We start from the raw sequence: 24769 nt of genomic DNA on the forward strand, positions 1-24769 counted from the left end.
CGGCTCTGGCGGGCGGTGTGGTGGTGCCGGTGGGGGCGGCTCTGGCGGGCGGTGTGGTGGTGCCGGTGGCGGAGTGGTGGTGCCGGAGGGGGCGGCTCTGGCGGGCGGTGTGGTGGTGCCGGAGGGGGCGGCTCTGGCGGGCGGTGTGGTGGTGCCGGCTCTGGCGGGCGGTGTGGTGGTGCCCGTGGCGGAGGGGGCGGTGTGGTGGTGCCGGTGGGGGCGGCTCTGGCAGCAGGCAGTGTGGCTGCTGATACAGTGTGTGGAGATGGATGGGGGCAGTCTCGGCGCTCCTCGCATGTGAAGGCAGCAGCAGCAGCAGCAGTATCGGTATCGGCTCCGTACAGCTCGTCACACTCGGGCGCCGGCAGCACACAGGACCTCTGTACTAGTGAAGCAGCCTCAGCCGGCTCCATGTACGGGCGGAGGAGAGCGCCCGGGACGGCATGAGGCAGCAGCCGGGCACTGACCGCCTCACGGACGAGGATTTACCGGAGGAATACTGATCGGACGGCGGTGATGTGGATTACCCCAGTGACGGTGTGAGGCTGCCGGGATGAGGTGAGCCCGGACATGTGGCAGCACGGGGCAGGGAGGCGGCTTGTACGGTTGGCAGCCGCGGACTTCTTGCCTTCCCGTCAGATTGCCGGATCTATGTGATGGTGCACACGGGGCGGCGGGCCATCAGCTGCGGTAACCCCCGGCAGGACCTGTCAGCGGCTCCGTGCTGGATTGTGGGTAATAGTGCACTGCAGGTGCGATCATCACTGGCGGTACCGCACATCGCTGCGTCCCATTGTGTGACCGGTGCCTGCGTCTCCTCAGCACAGAACCGACCGACCCGGCCACGGCTCCGCCAGCGGGGATGGTGGGCACCCGTGTCAGTGTGCTCGGTGCTGGTGGTGGGCACCCGTGTCAGTGTGCTCGGTGCTGGTGGTGGGCACCCGTGTCAGTGTGCTCGGTGCTGGTGGTGGTGGGCACCCGTGTCAGTGTGCTCGGTGCTGGAGGTGGGCACCCGTGTCAGTGTGCTCGGTGCTGGAGGTGGGCACCCGTGTCAGTGTGCTCGGTGCTGGTGGTGGTGGGCATACATGTCAGTGTGCTCGGTGCTGGTGGTGGTGGGCATACATGTCAGTGTGCTCGGTGCTGGAAGTGGTGGGCACCCGTGTCAGTGTGCTCGGTGCTGGAAGTGGTGGGCACCCGTGTCAGTGTGCTCGGTGCTGATGGTTACATCTATACCAGTGTACTCAGTGCTGATGGTTACATCTATACCAGTGTACTCAGTGCTGATGGTTACATCTATACCAGTGTACCCAGTGCTGATGGTTACATCTATACCAGTGTACCCAGTGCTGATGGTTACATCTATACCAGTGTACTCAGTGCTGATGGTTACATCTATACCAGTGTACTCAGTGCTGATGGTTACATCTATACCAGTGTACCCGGTGCTGATGGTTACATCTATACCAGTGTACCCAGTGCTGATGGTTACATCTATACCAGTGTACCCAGCGCTGGTGGTTACATCTATACCAGTGTACTCAGTGCTGATGGTTACATCTATGCCAGTGTACTCAGTGCTGATGGTTACATCTATACCAGTGTACTCAGTGCTGATGGTTACATCTATACCAGTGTACTCGGTGCTGATGGTTACATCTATACCAGTGTACCCGGTGCTGATGGTTACATCTATACCAGTGTACCCAGTGCTGATGGTTACATCTATACCAGTGTACCCAGTGCTGATGGTTACATCTATACCAGTGTACTCAGTGCTGATGGTTACATCTATACCAGTGTACCCAGTGCTGATGGTTACATCTATACCAGTGTAGCCAGTAATGATGGTTACATCTATACCAGTGTACCCGGTGCTGATGGTTACATCTATACCAGTGTACCCGGTGCTGATGGTTACATCTATACCAGTGTACTCGGTGCTGATGGTTACATCTATACCAGTGTACCCAGTGCTGATGGTTACATCTATACCAGTGTACTCAGTGCTGATGGTTACATCTATACCAGTGTACTCGGTGCTAATGGTTACATCTATACCAGTGTACCCGGTGCTGATGGTTACATCTATACCAGTGTACCCAGTGCTGATGGTTACTACATATGTGCCCATTGTCCGCTGCCCTCCAGGACGGGTACAGTATAAGCCCCCCCTTCACTCCCCTATATCACTGTGGTGTCATGTATAGGAGGCAGCATGGTGCAGCCATCACACATAGGATGATGAGAGGAGGAGGGTGACTGCTGAGCGGCTGCATGTGTGACTGCTGAGGGGCTGCATGTGTGACTGCTGAGGGGCTTCATGTGTGACTGCTGAGGGACTGCATGTGGGGTGCCAGGGGCTTCACTCATTGCCTGGACAGGTCTAGCAATTCCAATGATATCGCAGTATCTATATTGCATTGTATCTATGTGGCGGTGTGTTTATATGGTATGTATTTATATGGGGGCTTATCTATATGACAGTGATCTATATGGCAGTATATTCATCTGGCATTGTATCTATATGGCGGTATATGCATCTGGCATCGTATCTATATGGCAGTGTATCTATATAGCGCTATTTCTATCTGGCGTATCTATATGGCATTGTATCTATATGGCATTGTATCTATATGGCATTGTATCTATATGGCGGTATATGCATCTGGCATTGTATCTATATGGCGGTATATACATCTGGCATTGTATCTATATAGCGCTGTTTCTATCTGGTGTTGTATCTATATGGCAGTGTATCTATATGGCGGTATATGCATCTGGCATTGTATCTATATGGCAGTGTATCTATATAGCGCTATTTCTATCTGGCATTGTATCTATATGGCGGTATATGCATCTGGCATTGTATCTATATGACAGTGTATCTATATGGCGGTATATGCATCTGGCATTGTATCTATATGGCGGTATATGCATCTGGCATTGTATCTATATGGCAGTGTATCTATATAGCGCTATTTCTATCTGGCATTGTATCTATATGGCGGTATATGCATCTGGCATTGTATCTATATGGCGGTATATGCATCTGGCATTGTATCTATATGGCGGTATATACATCTGGCATTGTATCTATATAGCGCTGTTTCTATCTGGTGTTGTATCTATATGGCAGTGTATCTATATGGCGGTATATGCATCTGGCATTGTATCTATATGGCAGTGTATCTATATAGCGCTATTTCTATCTGGCATTGTATCTATATGGCGGTATATGCATCTGGCATTGTATCTATATGACAGTGTATCTATATGGCGGTATATGCATCTGGCATTGTATCTATATGGCGGTATATGCATCTGGCATTGTATCTATATGGCAGTGTATCTATATAGCGCTATTTCTATCTGGCATTGTATCTATATGGCGGTATATGCATCTGGCATTGTATCTATATGGCGGTATATGCATCTGGCATTGTATCTATATGGCAGATCCTTTCTTGTGCAGACAGTCAGATAACTCCATTACCTTTCCTAGTAACTCTCCCCTCGGCTGTGAAATCCCTGTAGTCCCAGGTGGATGACAGATTTCTCCTGTACCAGCTGTGCCGGTCACAGGAGCTTACACTCACTCTCCGCTCCGCGCCCCGGCACTATCCGCTCCGCGCCCCGGCACCAGGTATAGAGCTGTTCCCCTGCTTCTGTATTGGTGGAGGAGTCACCTACCGGCCTGGTAAACACTGGAGGCTGATGCCAGCCGGAGCCTGTAATAGCCTGTACATGCTGGAGGATGGCGGAGGGCGGCCCATGCCACCAGGGGGGGTAGAGAACTTTATCCTGTGCCTATGATTTTACTGATGTAAAGAAGAAGTTCCCAAGTGTCAGTGTAATATATATATATATATATAATATATATATATATATATATATATATATATATACAGGCTAGGTTGTCATACTGTGCAGTCCAGGTCTTTATAGGGAGCAGGAGGGTCCTAGACGGGCCAGCAGGCATCTTATACTCCCAGGACTCGCTCTGGAGGGGACAAGCAGGATTGTATGTACTATGAACTATGAGCTTGGCCAACAAATGCAGTTTAAGGGGTTCTCCAGCGCTACAAAAACACGGCCACTTTCTTCCAGAGACAACACCGCTCTCGTCTCCAGTTTGGGTGCAGGTCCTGTAACTGCAGACCGCACCTGACCTGGAGAACAGAGCGGTGCTGTCTCTGGAAGAAAGTGTCTGTGTTCTTGTAGTGCTGATAAGCTGAAGTTATGGTAATGCCACCATTGCTTGGTCTCCTTTTATTATCAGGATTGCCCCCAATGCCAATGGAGGTGCTCCCCCCCCCCCCCCCCCCAGCCTGCCGCATGGCTATAAGGGTGCATAGTGACCGCCACCAACAGCTCCCAGGAGCCGGTGCCCAGATTGTAGACAGATGAATGGTGGAAGCTGCAGAGTTTCATCTCTATCACAGTGAGTGGGAATAGTACTGATAATAATACTCCATAGAGAGTCACCACCACAAGGTAACAAGGTAACAGCGTAACAAGCCCCTCGAGGTGAAAGCAGATGGATAACGTGGGATGAGACTGAACAGCGGGGATCAGAAGTGTCACTGATCGTCCACCCTCACAGGGTTATGTACTATTGTAGAAGATGCAGTCATTCTGCCCCCACACTAATGCCCCCTCAGCTTTACAGCCATACACAGGTGCATGGTCAGCAGTGGATATAAAGCCTAGCAGGCAGGCCGCGGGTATGGCAGGATGGCAAATGTCCTTACTGCTATCAATACTAGCCCCCACTGCCAGCGCCTGCCGCCAGCCCCCACTGCCAGCGCCTGCCGCCAGCCCCCACTGCCAGCGCCTGCCGCCAGCCCCCACTGCCAGCGCCTGCCGCCAGCCCCCACTGCCCCTCTACACAACACCTACACTATGATCCATTCCAGTGTGCTACACCTGTGTGTTACCAAGTAATTTGTATTATACTGTAATATCAGTCCTCACACTATACCAGGGGTAGGGAACCTGGGCTCTTCAGCTGCAAAACTACAACTCCCATCATGCCAAGACAGCCAAAGCTTTAGCTGGAGAGCCAAGGTTCCCTCCTCCTGCCCTATACTATACTTGTGTGATGCCAAGTACTTGTATACTGTAGCATAGTGGCAGTATATCAGTCCGCACCCTATACTATACCTGTATGGTATTTGTATTATACTGTAGCATAGCGGCAGTATGTCAGTCCGCACCCTATACTATACTTGTGTGGTACTTGTATTATACTGTAGCATAGTGGCAGTATGTCAGTCCGCACCCTATACTATACTAGTGTGGTACTTGTATTATACTGTAGCATAGTGGCAGTATGTCAGTCCGCACCCTATACTATACTTGTGTGGTACTTGTATACTGTAGCATAGTGGCAGTATGTCAGTCCGCACCCTATACTATACTAGTATGGTACTTTTGTTATACTGTAGCATAGTTGCTGTATGTCAGTCCGCACCCTATACTATACCTGTATGGTACTTGTATTATACTGTAGCATAGTTGCAGTATGTCAGTCCGCACCCTATAGTATACTTGTGTGGTACTTGTATACTGTAGCATAGTGGCAGTATGTCAGTCCGCACCCTATACTATACTTGTGTGGTACTTTTGTTATACTGTAGCATAGTGGCAGTATGTCAGTCCGCACCCTATACTATACTTGTGTGGTATTTGTATTATACTGTAGCATAGTGGCAGTATGTCAGTCCGCACCCTATACTATACTTGTGTGGTACTTGTATACTGTAGCATAGTGGCAGTATGTCAGTCCGCACCCTATACTATACTTGTGTGGTACTTTTGTTATACTGTAGCATAGTGGCAGTATGTCAGTCCGCACCCTATACTATACTTGTATGGTATTTGTATTATACTGTAGCATAGTGGCAGTATGTCAGTCCGCACCTTTTCTTTGCACACAGCGACTAATGCAATGAAGCCCTCGGCCGCTGTCAGGCTCTCGCTGCCTTTCCTGAATGGTCTATGAGAAGCTTTTGTTCTGGGAGCTTTGCATATAGGTGCACTCTGTTGTGTGGAGTTTAATACAGTGACTGGAGAGAAGGCCGTGTAACACATGACCCCCACTATCCCGCTGTATACCCCCCCCCACTATCCCGCTGTATACCCCCCCCCACTATCCTGCTGTATACCCTCAGTATCCTTCTGTATACCCCCACTATCCCACTGTATACCCCCCCCCACTATCCCGCTGTATACCCCCCCCACTATCCCGCTGTATACCCCCCCCCCACTATCCCGCTGTATACCACTGCTATACCACTTGTATACCCCTATGGCTGCTGCTGCATTCCCACTTTACACATGGTTCTTGCTGAGTAATGGTGAAACGCTTCCATTACACAACGTTTCCGTGCCGTTCTATGGCTACATGCACCAAATAAGACCGGGAAGAGAAGGAAAAAGCTGGTGAAAGGTATGAATGCACCGACGGGGATCATAGCTCATCACTTCTCCTGTATTACAGGAAATCTCTGGGGACTTCAGGGTTGTATGCATCAGCTCTTCACCTTCCAGCATCTCACCTCATCTCTCAGTGATCTGGGGGGGTTCACTTGCAGCTTCCTCCAGCTCAGTGTATCCTGTATGTGAGAGATCACCAGCAGAGGGAGCATTTCCTTATCCAATTCACTGGGCATTTCAGGAGACTAATCAGACACCGAGGCTACCATCAACCCAGCACTGTCATCATATCTATAATACAGGACCTCTACCGAGGCTACCATCAACCCAACTGTTCAGCACTGTCATCATAGCCTCAGTCCTGTATTATAGATATCACCCATCCAACACCTTCATCATATTTAAAACACAGGACAGAGGCTACCACCAACCCAGCACTGTCCTTATATCTATAATACAGGACAGAGGCTACCACCAACCCAGCACTGTCCTTATATCTATAATACAGGACAGAGGCTACCACCAACCCAGCACTGTCCTTATATCTATAATACAGGACAGAGGCTACCACCAACCCAGCACTGTCATCATATCTATAATACAGGACAGAGGCTACCATCCATCCAACACTGTCATCATATCTATAATACAGGACAGAGGCTACCACCAACCCAGCACTGTCCTTATATCTATAATACAGGACAGAGGCTACCACCAACCCAGCACTGTCATCATATCTATAATACAGGACAGAGGCTACCATCCATCCAACACTGTCATCATATCTATAATACAGGACAGAGGCTACCATCCATCCAACACCATCATCATATCTATAATACAGGACAGAGGCTACCAAACACCCAACGCCGTCATCATATCTATAATACAGGACAGAGGCTACCACCAACCCAGCACTTTCATCATATCTATAATACAGGACCGAGGCTACCATCCATCCAACACCATCATCATATCTATAATACAGGACAGAGGCTACCAAACACCCAACACCGTCATCATATCTATAATACAGGACAGAGGCTACCACCAACCCAGCACTGTCATCATATCTATAATACAGGACAGAGGCTACCATCCATCCAACACAGTCATCATATCTATAATACAGGACAGAGGCTACCAAACACCCAGCACTGTCATCATATCTATAATACAGGACAGAGGCTACCATCCATCCAACACAGTCATCATATCTATAATACAGGACAGAGGCTACCAAACACCCAGCACTGTCATCATATCTATAATACAGGACAGAGGCTACCATCCATCCAACTCTGTCATCATATCTATAATACAGGACAGAGGCTACCACCAACCCAGCACTGTCATCATATCTATAATACAGGACAGAGGCTACCATCCATCCAACACCGTCATCATATCTATAATACAGGACAGAGGCTACCACCAACCCAGCACTGTCATCATATCTATAATACAGGACAGAGGCTACCATCCATCCAACACCATCATCATATCTATAATACAGGACAGAGGCTACCACCAACCCAGCACTGTCCTTATATCTATAATACAGGACAGAGGCTACCATCCATCTAACACCGTCATCATGTCTATAATACAGGACAGAGGCTACCACCAACCCAGCACTGTCATCATATCTATAATACAGGACAGAGGCTACCATCCATCCAACACCGTCATCATATCTATAATACAGGACAGAGGCTACCACCAACCCAGCATTGTCCTTATATCGATAATACAGGACCTCTACTGAGGCTACCATCCATCCAACACCGTCATCATATCTATAATACAGGACAGAGGCTACCATCCATCCAACACCGTCATCATATCTATAATACAGGACAGAGTATACCACCAACCCAGCACTGTCCTTATATCTATAATACAGGACAGAGGCTACCATCCATCCAACACCGTCATCATATCTATAATACAGGACAGAGGCTACCACCAACCCAGCACTGTCATCATATCTATAATACAGGACAGAGGCTACCATCCATCCAACACCGTCATCATATCTATAATACAGGACTGAGGCTACCACCCATCCAACACCGTCATCATATTTATAATACAGGACAGAGGCTACCAAACACCCAGCACTGTCATCATATCTATAATACAGGACAGAGGCTACCACCAACCCAGCACTGTCATCATATCTATAATACAGGACAGAGGCTACCATCCATCCAACACTGTCATCATATCTATAATACAGGACAGAGGCTACCACCAACCCAGCACTGTCCTTATATCTATAATACAGGACTGAGGCTACCATCCATCTAACACCGTCATCTTATCTATAATACAGGACAGAGGCTACCATCAACCCAGCACTGTCCTTATATCGATAATACAGGACCTCTACTGAGGCTACCATCCATCCAACACCGTCATCATATCTATAATACAGGACAGAGTATACCACCAACCCAGCACTGTCCTTATATCTATAATACAGGACAGAGGCTACCATCCATCCAACACCGTCATCATATCTATAATACAGGACAGAGGCTACCATCCATCCAACACCGTCATCATATCTATAATACAGGACAGAGTATACCACCAACCCAGCACTGTCCTTATATCTATAATACAGGACAGAGGCTACCATCCATCCAACACCGTCATCATATCTATAATACAGGACCGAGGCTACCATCCATCCAACACCGTCATCATATCTATAATACAGGACAGAGGCTACCTCCAACCCAGCACTGTCATCATATCTATAATACAGGACAGAGGCTACCATCCATCCAACACCGTCATCATATCTATAATACAGGACAGAGGCTACCTCCAACCCAGCACTGTCCTTCTATCTATAATACAGGACAGAGTATACCACCAACCCAGCACTGTCCTTATATCTATAATACAGGACAGAGGCTACCATCCATCCAACACCGTCATCATATCTATAATACAGGACCGAGGCTACCACCCATCCAACACCGTCATCATATCTATAATACAGGACCTCTATTCTTGCCCCGACCAGGCCCAGTGTGTGCTTTCCATGGCTCGTGGATTGATGGCTTCCATGTTGTCAGATACAGTAGCCGCTGCATCTTGGTGCTTGTGTTTGGTTACTTTACAGATATCCATTTGGGGTGGACTTACTACTGGTCCCACAGGTAACATAGTCCTACAGCCCCCCGGGCCTGTCACCTGTCATGTTCAGCTTTCCGTATAGATGGGCACACGTCCTATGTTGTCTGCTTGGTCAAGGTATAGTGATTGTAGTGTCAGTATGGCTGCCTGTATACTCGGCTCATTCATCACTCATCTACCGGCTCGCTAGGATTCAGACCTCCCTGAATAAATAAGTGATATGGAACAGCAGATAACATATCACCTAGTGGCGGTTTTCTGGAGCAAACGCCAGGCTTGTGTGGACATGTGCAGCACCTACAGAATACAAAGAAAGGTGTCCCGGCTGTGGTGTTTGTTCCTTGCATAGGATGACTATAGGTGCCCGGAGCATTATAGGAGCAGCGGCTGCACTACATCTACCAGCAAAAACCTTTAGGATGGAGGCAGCCGGGGATACGGCAGCTGCTACACTCCATGCTGAAGCTGTGTGGAGATAGAAGGACGCCTGGACGTCTCACAGTGTCAGGAGAAGTGCTGATATACACAGGAGGATATTTAGACCCAGCGATGGATACAGGCATAACTATCAGATAGGTAACACAATCCAGCCTCCATGTAGTAATATAGTCAGCGCTCACAATGAGACGGATGAGGCCAGCGTCTATGCTGCAGTGCAACCAGATAGAGATTCCTATTAGAGGAGTAGCTAGCAGGGGATACACACGTGTCCTGAGTATCGCCAGGCTCATGCTTAGATACTGCAAGCATCTCTGTACATGTGTGCTATGCCTACTACTACATACTATAGCATTGTGCAGACAGCAGGCCCCTGGGCTCTGCCCTTCATATTGTATAGTTATGTATATATCACAGCCCCTCTATCTTATATACATGGCTAGCATTACGCCCGCCCGCCATGATGCCGGCAGCTGCCAGGTATTTATTTGGCCTCATTTATATAAAAACTTGGCCGGGCCCCGCCGCAGCAAATACATATGTCGCTGAATTATATTCCGAGCCAAAATCGTAGTTGTTGTGGAACAGTCCAGATGTAATTTCTAGATGGACATAAGGCAGTCATACGTATATAACAATTATAGCACCCCCTCCCCCCATATGGATTGGTTATAAATGGCTGCCATGTCTGACGCTGCTTTTATCTGAATGGGGAACGGACAGGCAAAGGAATCTGATGGGAAGGTATGAAGAAGTCTGATGCAGCCCTAGGGAGCCGCGGATAACATGAATACAGCCATAGGCTATAGTGAGTGACAGTGTGCCCCATGTGTCCCCAGCAATGTATTACATAGACCGGCCATGCTAATGCATTCATCCCGCAGCCCCCTGAGAGGATGCAACGTCCCAGAGAGGAGACGTCATTCCATGTGACAGGCAGCTCATCCCTCATTACTATAATAGAGCAGAGATCTCCATACGTCTGTATCTGCATTGTTGGCGGGGTCTGCGCTATAGCCGGTTACCTGAGGGGCAGTCCCGCCAGGTGGGTGACCTGTAAAGACGCCATCACTACTTCATTATACACCAATCGCAGCTGTACTCCTTCCTTATGTAATAGCGTCTGTCAGTAGTGACTCACTTAGTGCTGCCTACAGTCAGATCATAGATCGCTCCGTGCCCTGGATTACACAACACACCAGTACACAGACCTACCTATTACTGGAAAGTGTCCCGCCATAGCCACAGGTGCTGTGCAACTACATCAGGGACTGTCCCCAGCAGGAGAGCTTCTCTATGGGGATTTGCTGCTGCTCTGGACAGTTCCTGACAAGGACAGAGGTGGCAGCAGAGAGCACAGTGTCAGACTGGAGAGAATACACCACTTCCTGCAGGGCATACAGCAGCTGATACGTACTGGAAGACTGGAGGTTTTTAAATAGAAGTAAATTACAAATTTATATAACCTTCTGAAATCAGTTGATGTTTTTGCCGGAGTTCCCCTTTAATGGTGTTCATCTCCGTCAGCCTGTAGAGAAACCCATGTCTGGTTGTTCTGCCTTATTGCACGTTCCTGCCTTCTCATTAATATTCCTGTAATGGTCGCTCCCATGGACGTCGCTGACATCACAACAATGGCGGGGAGCTGGGACAGTGGGAATGGGACTCAATAGTTTATAGCTGCGGCATGAAGAAGCCCCCTTCATCCGCCTGAGGAATAGGCCTCTGTTTGTATGGGGCTGATGGACAGCCGGAGGCCTCTGGTGACCCCCCGCACCTCCTCACAGCACCACAACAGGTGCTCTCTCTGCGGGGCCTTTGTGTAGTGCAGATGTGAGGACACTATGGGGGACATAGCGGGAGCTCGGTGCCGGACCCACCTGCTACAAGACGTCAGGAAAGATGCCCCTGCCTGCACCCTGCCTCTCACATTAACCATTTGTTGTATCTTTTATGCAGCAGGAGACTGGGCTGAATTCTCTTGTCTTTTTAGTTTTCATTAGTCTGAGCGTTCAGATCGGTAGAAGGAGTGAGGAGAGCGACCGCTCCGCGTCTGTGAGGGAGACGGCCATATAGACGGGCAATATACAGCTGTGTCACTCATGTGACATGTGGCACCGACTTCTCCCACATCCTTCTGATTGGTCGGCGTCTGAGAGTTCTATGACATATCATCAAAAGTTTTTTTGGGTGACAGTGTTCACTTAAAGGGGTACTCCAGCAAATATCTTTTTTTTTTTTTTTTCGTTATATAGATTTGTCATTTACTTCTATTTGAGACTCTTCAGTCTTCCAGCAGTACTTATCAGCTGCTGTATGTCCTGCAGGAAGTGGTGTATTCTCTCCAGTCTGACACAGTGCTCTCTGCTGCCACCTCTGTCCATGTCAGGAACTGTCCAGGGCAGCAGCGAATCCCTATAGAAAACCTCTCCTGGTCTGGACAGTTCCTGACATGGACAGAGGTGGCTGCAGAGAGCACTGGAGATAATACACCATTTCCTGCAGGACATACAGCAGCTGATAAGTACTGAAGACATGGAATTTTTAAATAGAAGTAAATTACAAATCTGTATAACTTTCTGACACCAGTTGATTTGAAAGAAAAATATTTTCGCTGGAGTACCCCTTTAAGCAATAGTAAGAGCCTTAGAAAGAAAGTCCCACAAAATTTAAATTCAGCAGGTGGGGGGGTCGCGAGAATAATAAAAAAGTAAACCTAGCCATCCTTATGCCTCTGTAGCGCTGCACCCAGGTCCCGCTGATGGCCGCCGACTGTCATCTCCTGCTGGAATCCAACAACACCAGGTACCCGGCTCTTCCAGCTGCAACATCACGGCCTGACTGAGCCATTGCCCGCTCAGTGACTGGAGTGGCGCTTGGGGGCATGAGGATAAGTTTGGACTGTTTATTATTTGTCTCGTTTGTTACAGTTTTGTGGGACTCTCTTTCTCTAAGGCTCTTAATACTGCTTAAAGGGGTACTCCGGCAAAAATCTTTTTCTTTCAAATCAACTGGTTTAAAGGTGTATTCCCGTCTGAGCTTATATAGTTATTAGAGATGAGCGAATCTCGGACACACTCGGGTTTGTCCAAATCAGTGTTTTGTGAATGGAGGAGCACTAGAGAGCACATCACTAATGTGGTCCGCCGTTATAGGGTGCACTATGTCTGATGTTCTGTGAATGGAGGAGCACTAGAGAGCACTTCCCTATAGAGGTCCGCAGTTATAGGGCGCACTATGTCTGATGTTCTGTGAATGGAGGAGCACTAGAGAGCACTTCCCTATAGAGGTCCGCAGTTATAGGGCGCACTATGTCCAGTGTTCTGTGAATGGAGGAGCACTAGAGAGCACTTCCCTATAGAGATCCGCAGTTATAGGGCGCACTATGTCTGATGTTCTGTGAATGGAGGAGCACTAGAGAGCACTTCCCTATAGAGATCCGCAGTTATAGGGCGCCCTATGTCTGATGTTCTGTGAATGGAGGAGCACTAGAGAGCACATCCCTATAGAGGTCCGCAGTTATAGGGCGCACTATGTCCAGTGTTCTGTGAATGGAGGAGCACTAGAGAGCACTTCCCTATAGAGATCCGCAGTTATAGGGCGCACTATGTCTGATGTTCTGTGAATGGAGGAGTACTAGAGAGCACTTCCCTATAGAGGTCCGCAGTTATAGTGCGCCCTATGTCTGATGTTCTGTGAATGGAGGAGCGCTAGAGAGCACATCCCTGGTTAGGTCCGCAGTTATAGGGCGCACTATGTCTGATGTTCTGTGAATGGAGGAGCACTAGAGAGCACTTCCCTATAGAGGTCCGCAGTTATAGTGCGCCCTATGTCTGATGTTCTGTGAATGGAGGAGCGCTAGAGAGCACATCCCTGGTTAGGTCCGCAGTTATAGGGCGCACTATGTCCAATGTTCTGTGAATGGAGGAGCACTAGAGAGCACATCCCTATAGAGGTCCGCAGTTATAGGGCGCACTATGTCCAGTGTTCTGTGAATGGAGGAGCACTAGAGAGCACATCCCTATAGAGGTCCGCAGTTATAGGGCGCACTATGTCCAATGTTCTGTGAATGGAGGAGCACTAGAGAGCACTTCCCTATAGAGGTCCGCAGTTATAGGGCGCCCTATGTCTGATGTTCTGTGAATGAAGGAGCACTAGAGAGCACATCCCTGGTTAGGTCCGCAGTTATAGGGCGCACTATGTCCAATGTTCTGTGAATGGAGGAGCACTAGAGAGCACATCCCTATAGAGGTCCGCAGTTATAGGGCGCCCTATGTCCAGTGTTCTGTGAATGGAGGAGCACTAGAGAGCACATCCCTATAGAGGTCCGCAGTTATAGGGCGCCCTATGTCTGATGTTCTGTGAATGGAGGAGCACTAGAGAGCACATCCCTATAGAGGTCCGCAGTTATAGGGCGCACTATGTCCAGTGTTCTGTGAATGGAGGAGCACTAGAGAGCACATCCCTATAGAGGTCCGCAGTTATAGGGCGCGCTATGTCCAGTGTTCTGTGAATGGAGGAGCACTAGAGAGCACATCCCTATAGAGGTCCACAGTTATAGGGCGCACTATGTCTGATGTTCTGTGAATGGAGGAGCACTAGAGAGCACATCCCTATAGAGGTCCGCAGTTATAGGGCGCACTATGTCTGATGTTCTGTGAATGGAGGAGCACTAGAGAGCACATCCCTATAGAGGTCCGCAGTTATAGGGCGCGCTATGTCCAGTGTTCTGTGAATGGAGGAGCACTAGAGAGCACATCCCTATAGAGGTCCACAGTTATAGGGCGCACTATGTCTGATGTTCTGTGAATGGAGGAGCACTAGAGAGCACATCCCTATAGAGGTCCGCAGTTATAGGGCGCACTATGTCTGATGTTCTGTGAATGGAGGAGCACTAGAGAGCACATCCCTGGTTAGGTCCGCAGTTATAGGGCGCACTATGTCCAATGTTCTGTGAATGGAGGAGCACTAGAGAGCACATCCCTAGGGAGGTCCGCAGTTATAGGGCGCACTATGTCCAATGTTCTGTGAATGGAGGAGCACTAGAGAGCACATCCCTAGGGAGGTCCGCAGTTATAGGGCGCACTATGTCCAATGTTCTGTGAATGGAGGAGCACTAGAGAGCACATCCCTAGTGAGGTCCGCAGTTATAAGCCGCACTGTGGACGTGTGAATAAGGCCTAAGCAATGCTCATACTGTGAACATGTCCTCCAAGCTGCCGCAGGTTTTAGCTGTCCGTTAGGTGACTGCTCATTCAGCCAAAAGCTATTCACACTCTTCTTCCTGTTTTCTGGATAGAAATTCCGTCAGATCTGCTGTTATTTAGTTGACGTGTCGGTCTCATCAGGCTCTGGACGCTGGCCGTGCTCCATGCTTCTTGGCCATGTCCGTTTTGTCATAGATGTAGCCGTCAGAATCTCGCTCTGTTACATCCAGGCTGGACCGGGCACGAGGCCAGAACTTCTCATCTATTCATCTCTTTTGAAGCTCTTGAAAACATTGCAGTTTTTTCCTTCCTTTTCGAGCAGAAGTCTGCAGGGCAGCAATAGTTATACTGTCAGGGTGGGATGCCGGGGTGGGCATTAGCTGCCGGAACAGGTTAGCCAAGGGCCATGCTCCGTTTGTTGCAAAAAAATCAGTTTTGTTACGGTTTTCCGTTGACTTCCATTTAAACAGATGCGTTTACTTTTTTTTTTTTTTCAATAATCAAAAAATTTTTTAAAAGTGCTGCACACAAATGCAGTCGTTTTTTTTTTTCCCATCCGTTTCTTTTGTAAAAAAAACTCATGAAAAAAAACAGATATCAAAAACGGAGTGTGAGGCCGGCCTTACTTTGTGAGGCCGGCCTTACTTTGTGAGGCCGGCCTTGGTTTGTGAGGCCGGCCTTGGTTTGTGAGGCCGGCCTTGGTTTGTGGGGCCGGCCCTCCTTTGTGGGGCCGGCCTTAGTTTGTGGAGAAGGGTCAGTTACCCTAAAATGTGGGCTTTTGGCTTTAGTGATGTTTGGTTTGTAGCCGTGATCATTGTATATACAGATTCATTGGTGCCCAACATCATCTATCCTACAAGGTACAGACTGTATTAGTGATACAGTCAGTGCTGACAACCCCAGATATTGGGCAGTGTATTTGCTTGATAGTCGGGGACAACATGACGCTGTTCAGTGCAAGAAACTAACGGCCGCATGATCGTCCAGCCATCGGTTATCTCTCCCATCCGGCCCCCGCCATCCCCATACACAGGAACGTTTTCTAAGGGAGAATTAAAGGGATACTTCAGAGACATTTTTTCTTTTTAAAATCAACAGGTGTCAGAAAGTGCCAGAGATTTGTTATTTACTTTTATTTAAAAATCTTCAGTCTTCCAGTACTTATCAGCTGCTGCAGGAGGTGGTGTATTCACTTCAGTCTGATACAGTGCTCCATGGACATGGACAGAGGTGGCAGCAGAGAGCACTGTGTCAGACTGAAGAGAATACACCTCTTCCTACAGGACATACAGCAGCTGATAAGTACTGGAAGACTGGAGATTTTTGAATAGAAGTAAATTACAAATTTGTATAACTTTCTGAAAACAGTTCATTTGAAAGAGAGATTTTCACCAGAGTTCCCCTTTAATGCTACATCTAATGAATGAAGAATGGAGGGGATATTAGAAGTGGCTGCATCTATTACCTGTGTGTCTCCTTGTATATTACATCTTCACCTCTCTACTATAATGGATATGATGGGTCCCGCTCTGTGTATACAGCTGTTTTTCCAGTGTAACCATTGGTAATCCCCGGGGGTGCGGGAGCTCTTAGAGGGGAGAAGTGTTTATGGAGTGACTACTTAATTTCATTACCTTCCCTCCCATATGTGTGTAGAGGAATGACAGGGGGAGGGGGCGCTCTTCCCAGTCACCTTGTCACACACACTATGGCTGATGAGAGGGTCGGCCGGGCGGCTTGTTGTGATCATCACACATGGCGCTGCACTTCTCACGCCTCGGCTGACTTCCTTTTTCGTATGAAACATGTTAGGTTGTGTTCACACTCCGCTCGGGTGTATAGATTAATATGCACACATACATACATACACTGTATTCCCAGATGTATGGTAATGGAGTGTGCACGGTCGCTTAGTTTTATTAAAAAGCATTATCTGTTAAAGGGATACTCCGGGAACAATGTTTGTAAAATAATCCATTGCTTTAATAAAGTTATATTATTTTGTAAAATACATGCATAGACACATAGATAGACATGGGCCCCTCTGCTGCTGCTAAAGCTCCGGCTCACCGGGCATGATGGGAGTTGTAGTTTTGCAACAGCTGGAGAGCCGCAGGTTCCCAGTCCCTGATCTAGAAGAATAGAAGTTGCTGGATGTGACGTGTAGTGGTAACATCCTGTCCTGAGACCTTTACCAAGCTTAGGGAAAGAACTGGAGAGTACTGGCAGGAGCATCATGGCAGTGAGACTGAATTAAAGGGGTACGCAAGTGAAAATCTTTTTATTTCAAATCAGCTGGTTTCAGAAAGTTATATAAGTTTGTCATTTACTTCTATTTAATAAAAATCTCCAGTCTCCCAGTACTTATCAGCTGCTGTGTGTCCTGCAGGAAGTGGTGTATTCTTTCCAGTCTGACACAGTGCTCTCTGCTGCCACCTCTGTCCGTAGCAGGAACTGTCCAGAGCAGGAGAGGCTTTCCATGGGGATTTGAGGTGGCAGCAGAGAGCACTGTGTCAGACTGAAGAGTATACAAAACTTCCTGCAGGACATACAGCAGTTAATTAGTACTGGAAGACTGGAGATTTTTTAAATAAAAGTAAATTACAAATCTATATAACTTATTGACTTAAGTTGATGTGAAAGAAAAAAAATTGCTGGAGTGCCCCTTTAATGGAAAAAAGGATAGGACCCCTAACAACAACAGATGCATTTGGATCTATGTAAATCCACTCTAAGAGGTGGGACGCTAAACCTCTGTGTGTGTAGCTAGCCGGCCATTGTTTGTGTATTTGCATGCTGGACCTCCTGTGTGGCTTCTCTTCTTCTTCCTCCGCTTGTTCTGCAGCCCAGACTGTGGTTTTGAATAACCGTATAGTTGAGCGTATGTCTCCGCTTCCTGTTCGTGGCCGAGTACATTCAAATGTAGTCAAATTGTGCGGGAGCCAGAGGTGAGCACCCCAGGAGGTGAGCACCCCAGGAGGTGAGCACCCAGGAGGTGAGCACCCCAGGAGGTGAGCACCCCAGGAGGTGATCACCCCAGGAGGTGAGCACCCCAGGAGGTGAGCACCCCAGGAGGTGAGCACCCCAGGAGGTGAGCACCCAGGAGGTGAGCACCCCAGGAGGTGAGCACCCCAGGAGGTGAGCACCCAGGAGGTGGAGCACCCCAGGAGGTGAGCACCCCAGGAGGTGAGCACCCCAGGAGGTGGAGCACCCCAGGAGGTGGAGCACCCCAGGAGGTGGAGCACCCCAGGAGGTGGAGCACCCCAGGAGGTCGAGCACCCCAGGAGGTCGAGCACCCCAGGAGGTCGAGCACCCCAGGAGGTCGAGCACCCCAGGAGGTCGAGCACCCCAGGAGGTCGAGCACCCCAGGAGAGTGAGCAACCCAGGAAGGCAAGCACCCCAGGAAGGCGAGCACCCCAGGAGAGTGAGCAACCCAGGAAGGCGAGCACCCCAGGAGGTCGAGCACCCCAGGAAGGCGAGCACCCCAGGAAGGCGAGCACCCCAGGAAGGCGAGCACCCCAGGAGGTGAGTACCCCGGAGGTCGAGCACCCCAGGAGGTCGAGCACCCCAGGAGGTCGAGCACCCCAGGAGGTCAGCACCCCAAGAGGTCAGCACCCCAAGAGGTCAGCACCCAGGAGGGTGAGCAGCTGCGGTGGCGACACGCTTACAGCTCTCTACATGAGGTGATAAGCAGCGCCACCTTGTTCACACTACAACAACTCACTGCTCTGCACGGCCAAAGAGACAATCTTGACATTTTCAAATTGAAATTCATTATTAATATTATCAGCGCTTGCTACGCACCCAGTTTACTGTATTCCCTATCCGCAGCATCTCACCCGCTTCTGCGCTGGATGTTTTAACACTTAAAATTACAGTCACGATGGTGTGAGCGCACGCTTACTCTGAGATTTCCATATGCAGATGTAGTAGAGCCGGGCTCCTGATTGCCTATAATCATAGAGGTATATGGAGTCATCACCGCACACAAAGGAGGCCAGTGTGGGGATATAGATGTGATGCATCTGTATACAGACCCCCACCATACCACTAGTCTGCACTATAGGAAGAGAAAGCAACCAGTGAGGGCTTATTATAGGTTATAGCGATGGGATCTGGGGTTATATACACTGCAACCCAGGCAGAAGGATTGCTGATCAACAATGGTTATGTACATCCGTGTAGGAATACCCCCTATTCTTCCAGGATAACGTCCCATGTGTGAGGGTCCACGGGAGCCCACCCTCTAATAACCGGAGCGCTGCAGATGGAACACAGGGATCACAACTATCTATGTTTCCCTTCTTTTTGCCCTACGTTTGTTTGGGTGGGCTTCTACTATGTCTAGAGGAGAATTCTTCCCTTTAAAGGGATTCTCTAGCGTTAGAAAGATATGGCCGCTTTCTTCCAGAGACAGCATTACTCTTGTCTCCAGTGTGGGTGCAGGCTCTGTAACTCAGTTCCATTGAAGTGAATGGACACCTGACCTGGAGACAAGAGTGGTGCTGTCTCTGGAAGAAAGTGGCCATATTTATCTCCTATCTATCCCCTTTGTCCATCTCTGTCTGTATCTATAGGAATAGGCTTCCTGTGTCGTGAGTCCTATAGTAGTATGACATGGATATCCTCAGGGAGAGCGGAGCGTGTAGCATAGCCCTTACACTGTAAGAGGTGGCTGCCATTGGTGTAATGGATGCGGCTGTGGGGGGTCAGGCTAGGGTCAGAGCAGCGTCAGTATCCGTCTTCTCCATACAGAGCAGGGGATGTGGCAGAATGGAGATGGAGCTGCTGCTGACACCTTGCTGCCTCCTGGGAACGTGTAGAGAGACTGGGAAAGTGCGGCTCCTGTTCTGCATGCACAGATGGATTCCTTCCGTGTGGCTACATACTGCCTGATATTTATTTCGAGCTGACTGGAAGTATGCAAGAGCCTCAGACTTGTTTTTCCAGCAATCTGTTGTTGTCTGCAGCTGTACAAGAGCTGACAATCTATATTTAGTGCGGGTTCATGTCCCCTGTCGTCTTCCATTCTTGTCGTACTACTTGTCTGACAACGTTTTATCATCTATTTATTCTCGGGATTTTCTTCTGAGGAGAGAAGCTTCGGTCCCTAACAAAGAGAACGTCCCTTCCCGTCCTCTCTGCATATGGCAGCAGGACATCTGTGCCGCCGCAGGATCCGACGCCCAGACGACACTTAGGCCGGGTTCACACTGCGTTTTTGCAATCTGTTTTTTTTCATCCATTTTATGCAAAAAAAAAAAAAAATGAACAACAAATGCAAAAACAGGTGTATTTGTGTGCATCCATTTTGATTCGTTTTTCCATTGACTTCCATTATAAAAAGGGCTCAAAATGCATCCGGTTTTTTTTTAGCATACAGAAAAACGTGGTCAACTGCTTTTTTGTATACTCTTAATAAAACAGATGCGTTTTGATCTGTTTTTTTTTTTTTTTTTGTTTTTATAATGGAAGTCAATGGAAAGACGGATGCACACAAAATGCATCCCTTTTTCTCATCCATTTTCTGCAAAGTGCCAGAGATTTGTAATTAACTTTTCTCAAAAAAATCTCCAGTCCTTATCAGCTGCTGTATGTCCTACAGGAAGTAGTGTATTCTCTCCAGTGCTCTCTGCTGCCACCTCTGTCCATGTCAGGAACTGTCCAGAGCAGGAGAGGTTTTCTATAGGGATTTGCTGCTGCTCTGGACAGTTCCTGACATGGACAGAGGTGGCAGCAGGGAACACTGTGTCAGACTGGAGAGAATACACCACTTCCTGCAGGGCATACAGCAGCTGATAACTACTGAAAGACTGGAGATTTTTTAATTGTAGTTATATATACATTAAATGTAGTAATTTATAAATCTGTATAACTTTCTAACAACAGTTGATTTAAAAAAAGAAAATATTCTCTGGAGTGCCCCTTTAAGAGAAGAATACATCCAGTGACCAATGCTGCCGATCACCATTGACATGGTGGAAAAGGGATGCCAGATCCCAGTAATACAGAGGAGAATATAGTGACCCTCTGACTGCACAGGGTGGATCCATAGAAGCCCCGACACCTCAAACAGGAACGTATCCCCTCTGATGGAGCTGGGAAGAGGGTCGGAGTGCCGACATTGATCAGAGCAGTAATAACATACATGGCCGCCACCTCCGAGACCACTCCTGCTGTTACATAGCCACTGACCTAAAACTGATCCAGCACTAACACCTAAGCGGGGATGGAAGCCGGGTGCTGTGCTGCTGCCGCTCACCTCCAAATCACTTGGCTCTTTTACAGAAGGGTGTGAAATGCTAATTCTAAAAGCCACCACTCAGTGTAATTGTAAAATTATCAATTAGCACTTAGCACTCGGTGTGAGGGAAGCGGGGCCCGGCATCCCCCCTCCTGTGCTGCTGTTCCTCCATGGTCACAGATCCTGGGGGACGCAGCTCCAGCATCACCAGTATCACCAGTAAGGCTGGCCTCACACGGTGCATTTTATGCATTAAAGGGATGCATTTGTGAGCATCTGTTTTGATCCGTTTTTCCATTAACTTCCACTATAAAAAAAGGGATCAAAATGCATCTGTTTTTTAGCGTACACAAAATGGCCGACCACATATTTGTATACACTAAAAAAACGGGTGCATTTTATAATGGAAGTCGATGGAAAAACAGATGAGCTGCACACGGATGCGTGCGCTTTTTCTTCCGCTTCCTGCATAAACGCAGTGTGAGCCTGACTGCTTTCTAGCTGGTTCTCAGGCCCACATGCTATTGTATATATTTCATGAATAAACCTCCAGCCTTAAAATGCAGTCAGTCATTACCAGACGGAAAAGCGGGGAAAATGTTTACTGACACTTCATCTTTTGACCACAAGCTTGCAACAATCTGACAGCGCGCTCAGGGGGGAAGAAGCGCTTGTGCATAGCCGGCGTCAGATCTTTCCCACTGTATAAACAATAGTAGACATTTAGTATTCGGGCCATGGATTTTCTCTTTTACATCCACCTCCAGCTAGTTCTTATTTACAGACGCAATAGAGTGTATAAACCACAAGTAGACAAACTCCTGCAGACACGGATACAGGAGAGCCAGCCGGTGGAGATGGGCCTGGTTACCGTGTGGCCCGAGTCCCCGGCCCGGCAATGACGGGACCAGAGTATCAGAAATATCCAGCATTTTCTTATCCCTTGAATAAAACTGCTTGCTTGGTTTTCAGAAATTTACAATGATTTTCTTACACATTTTCAGGTATGGACCTCTTAAAGGGGTTGTTCACCCCCCAGTTTTTCTTTCAAATCAAATTGTGCCAGAGATTTTTAATTTACTTTTATTTAAAAAATCTCTAGTCTTCCAGTACTTATCAGCTGCTGTATGTCCTACAGGAAGTGGTGTATTCTCTCCAGTCTTACACAGTGCTCTCTGCTGCCACCTCTGTCCATGTCAGGAACTGTCCAGAGTAGGAGAGGTTTTCTATGCGGACTTGATCCTCTGGATTTTTTTGCTGCACTACCCCTTTAAGAACTAGTTCTATCTCTTCAAGAGCCAACCAGAATTTTCAGTTTATATACTAGAAAATAACCCACAGGCCCCAGTCACACGTCTTCATGCTTCGGTGTGTGTTATCTTGCCTCTTTCATGGTTCTGGTCTCCGCTTATACTACCCCTAAGGGTGACAGTCGTCCGTTGACTACCTGGCTCCTGGGACTTGTTCAGTCTTGTATGGTCATTGTTCCTTATAGAGCGATGGTGTTCTGGTCCTTTTGGACTAGTGCTCTGCTCTATAGGCATGTGTATGTACGGGTGTGAGCGCAGCTCTGCAGCTGGGAATTAACTCAGCTTCTTTGTTGGCTGAGGTAATGCCCTGTGAATGAAGGTTCCTTCCCTCGTAATCCTGTCGGTCTCAGACAGTGGTTTCCTTAGACGCTTAGTCTGCATTTCACAAAAAAAATGACAAGAACATTGCTGCAAGTGCCAATAAGTCCAATAGGTGACGTTTCCTCCCGTCTATAGGTAGAATGTAGAGATTACAGTGTTTGGGCCCCAGGCGCTGAGGGTAGGGGGGGACGTTCTAAGGTCACCTGGAGCTGACACATAAGCAGACGGACTGGATTTGGTTCCAGGGGCGGCGATCTTATCACGGCCGCTCCTTCCATTGAAGACCTTATGTAAATCTCGGCCATTCCGCCCGGTAAACACATTCTGCTTTGCAGATGGAAATGTTTTCCTGACAGCCGCAACACTGAAAAAAAAAAATATTCCGATTAGTCTCAAGCTGATTTTTCTGACACTAAATGGACATTAAAGCTATTTTGGTAGGTGTTGATTTATCATAGCTTTACCCAACATTGTGACTGGTATTTAGCCGCATCTTATTATGTACCGCTGAGAATGGCGGCAAATGTCTGTCAGATCTGACAGGGAGCAATGAACGGACAAATTCAATTCATCAGCCTGGTTACCGCGCAGGTTAATGGACTGTGGAGATGAGAACACGCGTGCCGAGCAGGTTTATCAGAGTTAGTTGTGCTGCCCGCTCCTCTACCAGACCTGACATCGGGCATTGAGATAAGCGGCTGCACGCCGGGCAGGAAGGTGTTAAACGGCCGATCTCTTGGTGTAAGCGGATAGACCACTCAGCCAGTCCCTGCCGCGGCACTGTCCTGTCCAGGGGTATGTATAGTTTATTATTCTCTTTACAGATTCATCCACCGCCGGACGTTGATCGCTATTCCACTGAGCTATTACATGTAGCGATGCACACACGACGGCCGATGGTTTTAGGTCAGGACCTAAAGATGCGATCAGACAGTGATCTGTCTTTATAAAACGCATTGATGATCTGCCAAATCAGCTTAACTGTTACTCCGTGTAATAGGGCCCTTACTAAGACGACTCCCCAAGGAAACTGAGAGCCATTGTAATTCATAATAGATGGCAGACATTGGCCTCAGTCACTGTTGTGCCCAGCATGCAGCAGTGTATCTCAGGTCTGATGGAGGAGAGAGGGTCACGTGACAAAGGTTCTTCTCCCATTCTTATACGTCTCATAGCAGAATGTGGCTACTGATACATAGTGTAGTATCGGGATTCATACTAACAGGACTTTGCCAAAAGAAAAAGCAGCTTCAGTGCGGTGCAGATATTCCCTTTTTAGGGTGCAGGAGGCCTGTCCCAGGAGATCTACTAACAGTAAGCCAGGGGTGCAGGAGGCCTGTCCAGGAGATCTACTAACAGTAAGCCAGGGGTGCAGGAGGCCTGTCCCAGGTGATCTACTAACAGTAAGCCAGGGGTGCAGGAGGCCTGTCCAGGAGATCTACTAACAGTAAGCCAGGGTTGCAGGAGGCCTGTCCCAGGTGATCTACTAACAGTAAGCCAGGGGTGCAGGAGGCCTGTCCCAGGAGATCTACTAACAGTAAGCCAGGGGTGCAGGAGGCCTGTCCCAGGAGATCTACTAACAGTAAGCCAGGGGTGCAGGAGGCCCGTCCCAGGAGATCTGCTAACAGTAAGCCAGGGGTGCAGGAGGCCTGTCCCAG

The 24769-nt window shown here is 48.4% G+C and overlaps 1 protein-coding gene across 3 annotated transcripts in view; it reads left to right on the forward strand.

Annotated features, from left to right (window-relative positions):
• Window positions 1–224: 224 nt before the first annotated feature.
• PLXNA2 (plexin A2) overlaps window positions 225–24769 on the forward strand; it is a 279919-nt gene continuing 255374 nt past the window's right edge. The window contains exon 1 of one of the 3 annotated variants that reach the window (XM_069945090.1): window positions 225–558. The gene's annotated coding sequence lies outside the window, so the exon portion shown is untranslated. Of the gene's footprint in view, window positions 559–677; window positions 753–24769 lie in introns of those variants that run through there. The other 2 variants (XM_069945091.1, XM_069945092.1) reach the window with 2 other exon arrangements.

Source organism: Dendropsophus ebraccatus, chromosome 11 (assembly GCF_027789765.1).
Source record: "Dendropsophus ebraccatus isolate aDenEbr1 chromosome 11, aDenEbr1.pat, whole genome shotgun sequence".
Taxonomy (NCBI): Eukaryota; Metazoa; Chordata; class Amphibia; order Anura; family Hylidae; genus Dendropsophus; species Dendropsophus ebraccatus.